Here is a 15,775-nt window from a genome sequence, read left to right on the forward strand (position 1 = left end):
ACACTTTTCAATAATGGATTACATATAAAATCTGTGAACAGTGCAGATGACAGTAGACAAGTAGTCATGAAATTCCAACTCATACTGTGTCAGTGTAGCTATATATAAGTGTAATTCTTTACTGTGAATGTCTACACTAGACAATATCAATGGTAGAGACATACGTAGATGCATGTATAATTAGGGTATATTACAAACTGATAGGTATATCTGAAATTTAAGCAACAGTTAATAGCTAATGTAATACTCCTGCTAACATGGATATGTGCACATATACACTGCCAATTGCAAGAATTACACACTAGCTACTGTTACGTATACAAATAATAATGGGTATAATTCTTGTACCAGCAGTATCATTGCATGTGCAGTATAAAGTGATGCATGACATGCCAAGTGTGCTGCAGTACATTGTTCACGATCAAGTGTATGTGTATGTACTTGCCCATCTATAATTATATAAGTTGCCATATGAGACATACACTGTATGCATGTGGTATAGTTAATGTTCACCATATACTTATACTGTCCTTTAACAGTTGCATTTGTATAAAATTTTATAATGTACCATCAAATGTAACAAAATAGTAGATTGGAAGTTGCTGTGGAGATCAAATCATTGTGCAGGGTTTTAGTAAGCTTTTTGTCGACCCCTAGCTGGATGAGTAGTGTGTGATGCTATAATACCAACCCATTGTACATAGCTCTAGCCACAATAAAGTTTCAAACAGCAGATCTAGACTCAGACTTGACAATGCTGTTCTGTACATTAACTAAAGTGCGCACGCGAGTTCCACATGTTGTAGTTATTATACTCCATTAAAGCATTCATCTATACAAAATGACACATGATTAGTACATACAAATGAGCAGATGTGTATCATTCTTTCTATAAAATGCATGCTCGATTACACGTGTACGTATTGGCCACATAATATGCTAGCTATTATTACGTATATTGTATGTAGAGTGAGAAACTGCAGTGTGGCCAGCATGCACTGCAATCAGCATAGTGAGGTATTTCAGTATAATATACACTATAGGCATGTATATTATATGTTATGACTACTGCCCCTAATTCTTGGCAGTGTACATGTACATGTATGCACCGTACTAAGAACACCATGTATAAAGTGACTGTTTCTAAAACAAGCTACAATGTATACAAGATCTATAATACCCTAATTATACATACATGTATATACACCTATGTATGCATGTACAGCTACATACATACGCCTCTAGCATCATGCACTATTAAAATTATTCTTTGTGACTCGGTCTGCAAAAAGGGATTTTATAGACTTTTCAGTACTTGGCAACCTGCAATTGACTTGTGAATGTGGTATCATGCTGAAATTTGGTCCACTTATACCCCTAACATTGCACTATGACTTGGTGTAATATGGTTGAAAACACGAGGAGTTATGATTAGTCAAACTTGACAAATTGGAAATGCTATAAGGCCCCTTTTTGCAGGCCGGGTCACATATTGGTATAATGACACATAACTACACTGGCACAGTATGATCCCATCACCACTTGTTTTATCCTTAAATTGTGCTCTTGAGGACTATAATTCCAGAGAAGGCTGTATACATACACAACTGCACCGTCACCGCACTATTCGTACTGTAGATTCATGCATAAACAAAAAGCTATAATATATAGAAGTGCAGCATGTATAAAAAATTGAAGTACAGTTACATAGTGAATTTCTACCACCTCACACAAAAATATAATCATTAACATGTCAGTACAAGGATGCATTCATTGTGTCTCTTTTCTAAGATCAATCGATTATCTTCTTCCAGAAAAGAAATCATGATCATTGTACGCTCTATATTGGTAGCAACTTACTATTATTATGCACTTCTGTGGTCAGAATTCAGTTGATGATGCTTGTCATAACACCTCAACTACAAGGAACAAGACCACGAGTACACTACACAACATTAAAATCATGAGCCAATTAACTGACTACATAATATATAGTCATGTGAATATACATATTATACAATGTCAGTGAATTAAATGTCTATAATAGACTTACCATCACAGTCCATGAGATTATAAATAAGAGTACAGTGAAACTTATCAAATCATGTCACTGTGTAATAAGGTCAATTGTCTAAGCTGGTCATTGTAGTAATCCCAAGTGTGTCATTTTTGTACTAAGCATAATGCAGCCACTTGCTTAACAAATCAGGAAATTTTGGCCCAAAGGCAACCAAAATAAACAGGTTTCACTGTAACTATATCTGCGATGGTGATATAACAAAATTCCTTGGCAACTGTTGCCTAGAAACCCCAATGGTTGGAGTAACACACACTGTTGTAAAAGGGACCTACACTGTACAGACGTGTTTAACAAAGAAGTGTGGTCATAAAAATGCATCGCGTGTACAAATTTCCAGCCATTTTTGAAAACAAATATACAACACACAAAGCACAAACTACAAAAACAAACACATACACACAAAAAATACACTTAAGTTGCAGGGTGTGGCACCCATTTTTCTTCACCTTAAACCCGCATAATCCAGAAAACTGGATTTGATTTAAAATAAGAAATAAAAACCAATTGAAAACGCATAATACCTTTTCCAATTTACATAGGCGGTTACAAACAAGCATATCTCATGAAGCGTTCATCTGATCGCTTCGAAAAACAGATTTTATTAATTGGCGACGAGTAAGCTATCTGCCTGTATATAAACTTTCAACATACAAACAAGGAATTAACTCACCCACTACGATGTGCTGAATCATTTTGTGTCCTACATCCGTATCGTCATTGCGCTCGTTCGACAGTGACATTATCACGTGATATCTATGTTCTATACCATATTATGCGTATTTTGTACCATACGCGTATGGTACCATATGCGTATACGCGTATGGTACCATATGCGTATACGCGTATGGTATACGCGTATGGTACCATATGCGTATACGCGTATGGTACCATATGCGTATACGCGTATGGTACCATATGCGTATACGCGTATGGTACCATATGCGTATACGCGTATGGTACCATATGCGTATACGCGTATGGTATACGCGTATGGTACCATATGCGTATACGCGTATGGTACATACTGCGGTTTTCCATGTCCTTGCAATGCAAAGCGTCATGCGCTAATATTGTGTCAGTATGCGCAGTTCTTTGAATACACCTGTAATGTTCTGTGGCTGTCGAGTTGTATGCGTAGGCATGCCTAAAGTCCTGTGAGTCAGTAGTCGTCACTGAAAATCTGCTGTTGAACAACTGCGCACCACATGCTTGTATAGCGCATGACGCTTTGCATTGCAAGAACTTGGAAAACCGCAGTACTATATGCGTATACGCGTACGGTACAACCATACGCGTATGGTACGGAAAATCGTACCATCTGAGTATAGCTAACCTGGTATACGTATAATATCAAGCAGAAGGTTTTTGCACTGCCGTACCTATTGACTACGCCTGATGACACTCTGCTTTCATTTCTGTTCGGGGAAGAGGGAGGGGGGAGGAGCTAGTCTTTCTGTTCAGTGAAGATCGAGATACTCTAATAGAGCAATCATAAATTTTTATTTATTTATTTATTTATTTTTTAAAAGATACTAAGACAATGATAATATAGATAAACACTTAAACAATGGACAGAGAGGCAAACTCTGCCCAGTGCTGGGATGATGGTATTGTTTCCAGTCCTGGGATGATGGTATTGTTGCCATTAGCTATTATTATTATTGCAAGACCTCGCACAGCGAGTATAAATGCAATATACAAATCAAAATATATAGCTACAGCTAACTAATTACAATTTTACAGTTCATTTATAAGAAGGTTGTTAAACACGGTGATAGATGAAGCTTCAACAGTCTCTGGTTGCAAGTTGTTCCATATAGCAGTGGAAGGAAAGAAGCTGCCGGAATTTATATACGTCAATTCTGGTGAATGGCAGGGTAAGTTGATCTGATTATAGCTATTCTATTCTCTAGAGCTAAGATCAATTTAGCTTTACTGCGATTAAGATATAATTTGCTTTACTGCATGATGCAAACCTATTTAAAATAAATCATTCCTTAAAATAAAAGAATAGCATGATATCTCGCATGACTATATATATAAGTGATGAAACTGACATCTTGATTTAGGACAATATATGATAAAAACATTGGTCAATCATGAATTCATCACAGTGTTGGCAGATCCAGTCTTGAATTGTGTTAAGTCCTGCTGATCTGGTAGGATCTGATGAAATTCTATATACATAGTTAAAATTAATAAAGGTCAATCGTCTGGGTTGGAAGCTTTACGAAAAACATGATAACACCTAGCTGCATACAGTATAGCTAAGTCTGAAAAGTATAAATCAAAGGAAGGGGATTAAATATAATATGTCTTGATTTATACATAGTCATTGGTGTATAATCTATAACAATGTATCTCGTTGTCTGTTTAACATTTCATTTCATCAAGTATCTGACAGTTCTACAAAATACATGCAATAGAGCCATCACTCATATAATTATGATGGCTTATGTAAGCACCTATGGATTATTTTCTTGATGTCTTCTGACTTTTGTACATATTGATTTATTGCCTCATCCTGCTGTCTACTGCCTTATTTGTCATGGATTCCCATCTTGCATTTTTATAATAAATGACTTCATTTCTCCACAGTGTAATTGATTTGAAAGTACACAAGCTGGTATACTGTATACGTTCTTTAGAATATAGTTGAGTTAAAATGACCAGATTTGTGAAAAGGTACCGTTTCCACACATTTTACATACCAGCAAACAAAATGGTGTAACACTTGACTCCTTACACTGATAAACTTGCTCTTATAGTATCAAAATGCTGCTAGATACTATAGTAGCTACTGTACACTCATGGATAATTGCATGCAGGCAATTATAAGGTATAATATTATGTTCAAAAACTTATGAAACCCCAAAGTTCAAAATATGCATGGGTCAAATTTTGTCTGTGAAAAAGGTACCTTTTTGCAAATCTGGTCACAAATTATCTAGCTGTTGCATAGCAACTGCACACACTGACAACGTATGGTAAATTTTAATTTTTGTTTCTTCTTCCAAACAGTACATTGTGGCTGCAATTGCTACACATATATTGCTTCTTATTGGATTCATGATCCATTGTTTAATTGATACAATGAAAATTCAAAAACTATAGGCCATTATTACATAATGCTACTCCTCCTTCATATCTATAATAGAGTTAATGATGTAATGTAATGATGTGACATGATGTAACAAAATGTAATTTATGCATACCTGTAACATTAATATTGTGTACTGTAGTTGTAAGAGTTAGTTGTTATTGTGTACTTTCAGTTATTGATTAATAATATATACAGTAGTCTTTTTTGCCTATAAATGGTCTGCCTATACACTTCCCTACAATTAGAACAATACCCACACATAATATTTATGTGTTTACAAATACTCCTGGAGATAGTCAAAGATTAGTACAATAATTAAAAGTTATATAGAGCGATATTACCCAAAACTCTATTATAGGGGTTTCATACTTGTAAATGAACTTTGTAAAAATGTGTTTGGGTTTAAAGGTGCCCAATTATCCCTTCAACATAAAACAAGAACAGTATGCTCCTTGTCTTACTCAGAAACTGAAATTTGAAGTTTGATCTTCTAAAACATTATTTAGGACAAAAGACATTGGCTGTAGAATTGTGCCAGCATATTGATATTCACAATTTTTCAATGAATATAACTGGAATGCATAATGATATAAATGCTAAGTCAGTAGAGGTAGCATTGTAGCTAAATATAAACATAAGATTTTGATATAATTATCCATATACTGCGTTCTGATTGGTTACAACATAGCAACCATATTAAATAATTTGCATCCATTGGCAAATGGAGCCAATTTTTTCAGGAATATATATATTTTTCATTAAATATTTTATTTTATTGTTGCTACATATATAATCTATATTGTTTACCTTTAATTTGTTAGTACACTAGCTTCCACTTAAAAATGGATATTTATGCCTGGTGGCACTAAAGGTGTGTTGAGCAGACAATTTTAATCAGATTAGTTCTAGAAGTATACAATGTAATGATTGCTCAGACAGAGGAAGACCTGGAGAATGCTGATACAATAACATTGAGAGAGGTAGCAAAGAGATATAACTGTAGAGAAAGTAATGTTTTTAGTTTGCAAATTAATGTAAATCTGCATGGCTGTAGCTTATAGCAATATTAGACATGCTATACTCTAAGACTGATGTGCATAGTAATTAATTGTGCAATAAAATTTTTTAAAACTGTAGTTCGCTGAATCTTTGCTATTGAATGAGGCATGTGTATTGCCTACTGAGATGAAGTAGGAAAACATATACATGGCAGAGATTTTATGGTGAGTTTATGAGTTCTAATGTATAGTTCAGTAATGAATGTATATTAAGTAGCATTGTTTTATTATTGTTAAGTGTGTTGTATAGCTACTCGCTACTTACTGTCATGCTTGTGGATGGGAAGACAATGTGTTTAGCTACTCTTATCTGAATGTACTCTTTAAAGTTAACAACATCCACATTAATTTGTGCTGTAGGTCCAGTGTGATGAATATACTACTTACAGTATGTATAAACAAGAAAAGTACGTAAACAAGAAATTGGATCCTCAAAAGAAGAAGAGTGTACAATACATAAAAATGCAAATACAGTGAGGAGCCATGTTGCACAACTGATGACTCTTATAATTACGAAGTTCATTTTTCCATGCAGTTATTAGCTTTGCACAAGCAGTATAATTATGTATAATTCAGTTAGAACTTGCTAGCTATCATGCATGTTGTATAATTGCTTATTTACCCAATTCTGTTGTAAATTGTCAGTTATCCACACTTATAATTGAGTATAAGACCATCTGTATACTTCTGATAGCTATAAAGTAGTATACATGCACAGTACCATTTATGTAAAGTTCTGCAGACAAAGTGAGATCATGCACATAAGATTTAGGTACATTAGTATAGGACTATACTGGGAAATGCATGGGCATGGCAAGGATCAAATGCATGTGTGTGCTGATGGATAAATTTATAGTTACAGCTCAGTAGTAAGCAGATTATTGTGTTGTGTTCTAAGTTCGCTCAGCTAGAAATGCTTGTAAAGACAGCCTATTGTAGCTAGGTGATGGCAAGGCTAGAAGACACTGCATAATACGCATATGGTACGTACCATACGCGTATGTCTACCGTACGCGTATGGTACGGAAAATCATACCATACGCGTACGGTACAAAATGCGCATATGTGACCGGATTTGCAAAAAAGTACTTTTTTCACACATTTGACATACCAGCAAACAAAATGTCATAACTGTTGACGCCTTGCACTGATTGACTTTCTTTTTGTATTAAAATGTAGCCACATAATGTAGGCATACTCATGGAAAATTACAAATACATGCTTGTAATGATAAAAAAGTTACAAAGTTTGAAAGTTGAAAAAATGGGTCAAATTTTATGTGTGAAAAAGGTACCTTTTCGCAAATCCGGTCACATATGGTATAGAACATCTATGTAGCTATCAACTGAATTGCCATCACGTGAGGAGTAACGTGACACCAAGCAAAAGTCAATACAACGACGTACGGCTAAGTTATGGCCTTTTGTACATCGTTATGTGAAGAAGGAAGACGGAGGGACAGTTCTTTACTCTTTCAAAGTGAACTTGAGCGGGTATCTCTGGGTTGGATGGACGCAACAAAGTATGGGACCATTCAAACCAAACTTTAACGGTGAGTAAGATGGTGTTTGATGTTTTTAGATAGCTTTAACAGTTTTTGTGTTACAGAGTTTAGTTTTACAAGGCATGCATGCGATCCAGTTTACTGGATTATGCATTTTCAGTGCTTGCGTTTTATAAAACAGCTGTGGGTTAAGGGTTACCGGCAGTATTCATCCTGTTTTGTTTGAGATAAATACTCACAAGCAAAATATTTGAATAATATGGTTCAGCAGCATCGACTCTACCTGATTAAATGGTTACAGACCCAAGGTATATTCAGTATCCTTGGGGAATGACTGTCGAGATTTCAGTTTAGATGGTGTTTTTGTGATCACATCGGTGAACTCATCCAGGAGACTGGAGGCATACAAGTCCTCATAGTTTCTACTTATGGAAATAAAATATCAAAAGTTAGTTTATATGCAAATAAACTTATTTAAATTATATTATACTGGTACAGAGAGTAAATTGAAGACAAAAGAGGAACTCTAGATCTGTAAAGACAGTTAGAATTCCGGTAGACTCTGACAATGGTATTGTCAATAGTCAGGTAACTAAGAACTTTATAGCAGTCACAATGCATTTCTGCTTTTATAGCTTCGTCAGGTGACAACGTTCTTAGGGCGGAAAATAAGAAACAGATTGCATGGAGCTGTGTGCATGATGTTGGAGTGAAGTTTTTTCTTACCTGTTATACTTTTCCTTTAGTAATATAACTGCTGTGCTGACTTTGTTTTGTCTTAACTGGTGACATACTGTGTATTATCAGAAAGAAAGAAAGAAAAAAAAGTGGTTTGTTAATATAATTTTATTTATTAACATTTTTTACCTAAATGGCGGCGTGCGTACATTATTCAGTAGTACTTCGTGGGACTAACCAAGATGGCGGCGTGCGTATATTGTTCAGTAGTACTTCGTGGGACTAGCCAAGGGGTTTTCCAAAAGTTCAATTAGTCTCGAAAAAATCATTTGGTGGTGCTAAAGAGGAGGAAAGCTTTGTATTAAATAAATGAAGAACTACTGTCTACTGTACCTTTTATGGAGAATAGGGAAGTCACTACCGCAGTTAGTCGGTCCTGTGTGGTCGCAGCGAAAGAGGAAGCAACTAAATCAGCGTATTTTAAAGTGTAACTAGGTGAGTGTATTGTGTAGCCAATGAGGGTCGTGGATTTTAAATAACTGTTATCAACGGTTGGAGGCCGAAAGGTTGCCTTCGCAACCAGTGTAATCACGTGAGGGCGAACCTCGGGATCTAGCAAGTTGGGGACTCAAAATAGACGCCAGCAGTGCGAGCGTTACTGTCTGTGTGCTATTTACTACAGTCTGTTCTAAACTAATACTTACTTTAGCCTTTTTATTCCAAGAACTCCTCCAATCAAGGCGGACGAATTTTACTGTAGCAACTTTATTATTTTTGTGTGTGTTCACGTGAGGAGTGTCCAACAGTTGCTACCCCCGTACAAGTAAAATACACTATCAACACAGAGGCTTATTTATTTCCATTATAAGAAGGGCACTGAGAGTTTTCAACATAGGTACAATATACCTTCTCACTTTTTTCAATCGACTATTGAAATATATCTAATTAGATTAGCTAGCTACAATGATAAACTGTCCGTATATGGGGAGTACGACTGTCACAAGTAATTACTAATTCACTATAGTTTGGAGACCCATTGGACTCTCAGTAGTAAAGTAGTAAAGTTTGGTTACTCTGGCATTGTGAGTTGGCACAATTTGTCTAGCTATTGAGGAGTAATCTTTTAACAAAAGGACTCCTTCCAAGTCTGCAAATGGTGTATAGTTATGCCTTGTCATAATCAGACTGTCTTATTAAATAGATTCATGTCTAGGGAGTTCCAAAACTATAACGAATCGTTGTTTAAATTGTGACAGTGTTCGGATTTATTATTCAAGAAATAATCTAGATCCCTAAGTAGGTTTAAAGTAGTTAAAATTTTCAAAACTCGGCCATTTACTAAGTAGGAAATTTAGGTCTCTGCTGATGTGTAACTTGACAAGTTGGCAACAAACCGTCTGACACTACGTCATAAAATGTATGTAGCTATTTGTAACATGTGCATTATTATTTGAATGATTGGCCGTGACTATACCGTAACCTTAACAAATTAAGGTTAAGACAAAACTAAGGTTAAGCTTAGGTCATAAATAACTTTCAGCCTTTATGCAAATGTACAAAAGAGTACACTTTTTCTAATCTTCCCCTCCTTGGCACAAAATATATCACTATACATGTATTTAATGTTGATGCACAGATTAAATTACTATATCACTTTCACAAAATTTTTAATGTACCTGTATGATACCCATCTTTATACATAATGCTGGTAGTATATAGTTTACTATGGTGTGCCATTTGTTTCAAAATTATGCACTGGCAATGGTGATAATATCGACTCGGTTTGATTGCAAACCAAGTCGATCCTAAAATAAACCGACTCGATTTCAAGTTAGAACTGACTCGATTTCAAGTAAAGAGCTTCGGTTAAAACCAACTCGATTGTTAGTCAAAATTGACTCGATTTACAAATTCATACAAATATTTAAATCGCGAATTTTTGTAACACTTGTATGTGCCCATTAAAATAATTCATTCAAACAGTTGTGGCTGTACTCTAGTTGTGGAGCCAGTGGTACAAGGACTACGTGACAATAACTAAAGGTATGAGACACACTTTAGGGTTTTGTGTCATGTTGTCCAGCGTAGTAAAATATGTATTCAATTAAAGTGCACCTGCACCACACTAAAAGGCCATGCACCCGCCATGCATTACTGGTTAGTCCAGCAGATGGACTGAGTGCTGTAGTAAATAATTTTTTTTGAAGTATGCCTATTGTATAGAGGATCCGAAAACACAAATATTTATGGGATGCCATTACATCTGATCTTATATCATGTAGAAATATTGGAAATCATGTGAAATAATTGATGCTCTTCTGGACGTATTACTTTTTGTAACTCTACTCAGCAATGGTTATTAGAGACTGTTCAAAGAAACAGTGAAGGAGGGATATTTAATTTGTCAGTATATATATAGTAACAAAATATCCAGGGCCGCCAAGAGAATCCAAGAAAATTTAGGGGGCCTGGGACAAATCAAGAGTGTGGGGCCCTATAACTACAGTTAATGTAGCTTTGGGACCAGGGCAAATTGCCCTAGTTGCCCCCCCCTGTAGGTGGCCCTGAAAATATCCAGTGCTAAATTTTGGAGAAAAGTCAGTGATTACGTAAAGTATGCTTTAATCAGAAGTTTTTGACCAAATGTGAAATTCGTTCCACGGTCACAGTTAAGCAACTTTAGCCACAATACTCCACAGGCAATATGGGTGTATAGTGAATAAGAACAAAAGCAGATTTGCAGTGGTAGTTTTTGAGATGCTAATAGAACATCCCATGTTTTGTACGTCCATAGTGACCTAGGTTCCGTAAAACATCAAAACATCACAGCTATTACATGACATAAGTTTCAATGTAATGGCATGAGTGTGGTAATAGAGGATTGTGTCTGGTTCTATAGAAATTGATAATTACAGGCCTTAAATTAATGTGCGGTCAACAGACAAAATCCGCACAAATAGCACAATGTCTGCACATGATTAGTTTTGGGTGGACACACATGTCCTTGCAAAACCAATAATGCATGGTACCATAAAAGTGGGATGGTATATTTAGCGGAATGGCGGAACACATCATTTACAGATTATATTATGGACAGTCTTAGAACACCCATCAGAAGTTACGGGGGGTCCTTCACATACAAAATTCATCTACGAAATTTCGAAATGTGGAAATTTGCCAACCCAAATTTCTAATTTCTGGATAAATTTCTACCAAATTTCCGAATTTCTGTCTTGGAAATTCTCGGGTGCTACGAAGTTGTAGCTTGAGTTGTAGTACATTCTGTGGCCTTTGCACTGTGGGAATCGAATCAGCTCAAAAGTATACAACAAATTTACGAAGCAGATTACGGACAAATGTTAGTGCGTATAATCTAGATGGCGCTATACGTCTTCTATTGATAGTGACCCCTCTTCCTTGCATCTGGCCTCGTGTATATACACATATAAATCCATGCAATATAACCTACACTAATGAAATAATCAAAATTCAATGCCAAACATTATAAAATTTTTAATCATACGGATTTATGTATTTAAAATTTCAGTTAATATTTCTGAATTCCCAACAAAAATTTCTACATTTCTAATAAAAATTGCCAAATTTCCATGGTCATCGACGACATTTCTGGAAGTGAAGGACCCCTCGAGAAGTTAGCTACTCACTGTTAAATATATAAATACAGCTCATAGAACTCAATACGATTAAAAGCTCATGGTCTTTGTAGCACCGATTTTCTATCTTCTTATAGCTTAACATCATCTATGGCCTTCAATTCTTATAGTGTGGTCATACCTCACCCCTCACACTCCATAGTTTGAAGCACATATTACTAGAAGCACCTTCAAGGGGGGCACTTGATTATAATTGAAAATCTGTAAACGCCACCCCGAAAAAATAGAGTATGACCACCCAAGGCTAAGCCTGACCATTCAATACCAATTGTTCTACAATTCAAAATGTGGTAATCAGTCACATAAGTTAAAGAACATTCTAGAATACTCTTATCACATGTTTGGTACATAAATATTAGGCACTTATAATAACATGCGCTTTAAAATATGGTGTTATAATCAATCAATCAATCAATATGGTATGTTAATTGGAGAGTGATGATCAATAAATCATTAAATCAATTGACGAGGCTTGAGATTAGTCTAAAGTCTAAGAATTGACTGCCACAGATGATGGCAACCTGCAAGAAGACAGAAAATTGGTACTACAAAGGCTGTGTGCTTCAATTAATCGTGGTGAGTTCTATGACCTGTATTAATATACTTAACAGTGGGTAACTAACTGGTGATGGGTATTCTAAGGCTGTTCATAATCTGTAAATGATGATTCTGCTGTTTCCGCCTTTCCGCTGAATATACCATCCCCATAAAAGCACGTTTGTTTGTAGTGCTAACAATAACTGTCACTTTGTTGCTAGGAGATACTACTGTACATTTTCCCAACCCAAGGATTTACCAATGCCACCTCCCCTTTGTGTACTGCTATCACCAGCAGCTGTAATGACCACAGCCTGGTGATATGATGCAGCTATGTGGTTGTGTGCCTCAAAACTTTCAATGGAAACTCTCTATTCCATTTCCAGCAGTGTATATAAAGTGCTTCTCTAGCTGATGTCTATACAATTTGACTCTATGTCTGTACATTTGTGAATCTGTAAGGACATTTGTCCTCAACACCTTAAAAAGTACATTAAGGCCTGAATTAAGTAATAAGTATTAGCTACATAACTTCTCCTCAATTAGTGTGTAGATTACTGAGTTGAATTTGTGTTTCACAGTGGCCTCTTACTTACTTTTGATCTGTAAATGGTCATAGTGTGGGTCTAAACAGTGTCATAGTGAATCATGTGTCACAGTCCAATTCATGTTTTCATAGGGCAGAAGTTACATGGTGGAATCCAAGATTGTGGACAAGAGGAGTACAGAGCCACTAAGAAGTTGAGGGGGTTGGAAGCATCATAAGTGCTATGAAAATTATTAAGATTCCAACTCACTAAGGTGGTAGCATTGAATTATAGCAACAGCACTGAGTGGTGACCATCATTTGTCTGCCGAGGATTCGCTTTGTTGTTTTTGTAGTTCTGTGCACTTCACAAGAGACTACTGTATGCAAGGAAATTTTGACGTCAAAAAATTTAATGAATTCACAATTGTGCAGATTTGATGAATTAAAAGTTGACGAAATGCTTGGACTTGCCTAAGCGCCTTCAAAATGTATTTACTAAAGACTGGTTTTACATGCTTTTGCACAGCACAAAGTACAGAGGCGCTTAATCAGTTAAAGTTTGATGAATTAAATATTGACGATTCGTACTAATTCTTCAAAATTTTTTGACATCGAAATTTCCTTGCGTACGGTACTAGCTTGTACACTGTATGCTAATTTCTTAGCAGACTGTTCACACTATCTCTCTATTGGGACTCCCCTCTACAAGAGAATGGATCTAGAATATTACTTAGGGGTGGGATGGTAAGGAGTACTAAATTTGTTACAGTAAATATCGGAAAGATACACTGTTCAATAAAATAATTCCCAGAATTACTATAGATATAAGGAAATGAAAATGTGTCCGTAAATTCTGAATGAGTATCCCTATAAGATGCCTCAAGAATTAATATTGTATTTGTGCATGTAAATGTAAATCTGAACATTCAGTTTGCACTGTAGCTGAAACTGAGAGTATTCATTACCGTATGTAGCTGCATTTATGTCAATACTTGGCTTTGGAATGGCTTTTAAAACAATATGAATTCCTACGTATAAGTGCCTGAAGGTATATAGAATTTCAACTTTATAATATAGTACAGCAGAATAATGGTGACATAGTTGAGCTCAAGAAGAAATTGGAGTTCAATGCCGCACTTTAATTTTACATGACGGATTCTTCATATCCATCAAGCGGGAGGTATTATAGTAGCCTGAGGTTCAGAACAATTATACTCGTGTACATGCTTCCAGCCTCCTCCACAAGGATCTGCAGAACTGTATAAGGACACAAATCACACTTACCAGATTACTTTGTAACTAGTGTAAACGAATCGTAAGAGTAGACAGATTCTCATGTATATGTATATTTCAGTAACACATTACACAGTGCAATATTTCATTTTACTACCATGAAATCATGAATTTTTGTTTGTAATTTTGTGTGATAAGGCAATGTTTGTCCCTACAAAATTTAAATCACTGTGCGCATGTATGTATAACTGGAAGTGTGGTGAAATGTACTAGGCATGCATTCAACCATGCAGTAACAACATTTGTACACTTGGTGTAACCTGGCAAATATGATTAACATAGCCAAGTGTGTAATCTTACTATAGTATGTTCACGTTGAGCTGAATCCTGAAAACAGCTAAAAATTAAAAGTGGACTTTTTCTCAACAGAGTTAACATTTCAGCCAACCAGATGATTATTGGTAACAGCAAAGGTGTCAACAACAGACACGTATGGTTTGGCTCCATTAAAAGTTCGGGAAAGGGCTGTAATGGACACTGTACTTATATGGCTTCTCCTTAGGAAATGTATTGTTAAAAATTTGATTGGCCGTAAATATTATGTCAAACATTTGAACAAAAACATTTTGAAATATTTTTAGCGGGTCAAGCAGTACTACAATGAGCCAAATTTCAAGATCATGTGTAATTGCATCCATGAGTTATTAAATGTTTTTGAGGATTCAACTCAACCTGAACATACTATAAGTATACCATATATAGCCTAGATTTTTAAGGTTGAGCAATGTTGCTAAAAATATTTTTTTTTGCGGATTTGCAAAGACTCCCAAAATGTATTAGACTGTATGGAGTTCTAAATATTTCAAGGCTAAAATATTCGTTGGTAACCCCTAAAACCACAAAATCAGCAAAAATTTTCCACCTTGAAATGTTTAGGCTATATGGTAGCAGGTCATCATACAATACTATCCCTGTTTATCTACCAACTCAATGGTTGTGACGTAAGTAACATCTGTACCCAAGCATCTATAATTTCAATAAGTGCATGCAACCTTTGTGAGTGCTCTGAAGATGTCAATCCATGGCATACAGAAGCCTGGTGCATCCAATCTTCTTGTTTGAACACTCATAACCAGTATATGGGACCCTTAATTGGACAGGAACATTCAGCGGGCTGCCTGTTGCATTGTGTGTGTCTGCCATGCTGAGCCATCTAGGATGGCCAACTTTAGCCAACTGTCGTCTTTTTTTTTAACTATCAACATTTTACAAAACTGTTTATCATGAGCATACAATTGGTTAGTAGAAACTGGAATAATTAGAGGGAGGCGTAACCAGCATTGTTTATACCGACATACTTGTTTCAAGTCTGAGTTGCA

At 35.8% G+C, this 15,775-nt stretch overlaps 2 long non-coding RNA genes across 2 annotated transcripts; one reads left to right on the top strand and one right to left on the bottom strand.

The window, feature by feature from the left end:
* Nucleotides 1–1,645: 1,645 nt before the first annotated feature.
* Nucleotides 1,646–2,883, bottom strand: LOC136246190 (uncharacterized). The gene is made up of 3 exons (XR_010696292.1): nucleotides 2,751–2,883; nucleotides 1,861–1,919; nucleotides 1,646–1,807 (listed from the first exon to the last, which is right to left on the bottom strand). It is a non-coding gene; the product is annotated as an uncharacterized lncRNA (long non-coding RNA).
* A 5,198-nt stretch (nucleotides 2,884–8,081) lies between these two features.
* LOC136246192 (uncharacterized) lies at nucleotides 8,082–8,444 on the top strand. Its single transcript, XR_010696293.1, has 3 exons — nucleotides 8,082–8,193; nucleotides 8,244–8,333; nucleotides 8,381–8,444. It is a non-coding gene; the product is annotated as an uncharacterized lncRNA (long non-coding RNA).
* Nucleotides 8,445–15,775: the final 7,331 nt, after the last annotated feature.

This window comes from Dysidea avara, unplaced genomic scaffold (assembly GCF_963678975.1).
Source record: "Dysidea avara unplaced genomic scaffold, odDysAvar1.4 SCAFFOLD_262, whole genome shotgun sequence".
NCBI classification, from domain to species: Eukaryota; Metazoa; Porifera; class Demospongiae; order Dictyoceratida; family Dysideidae; genus Dysidea; species Dysidea avara.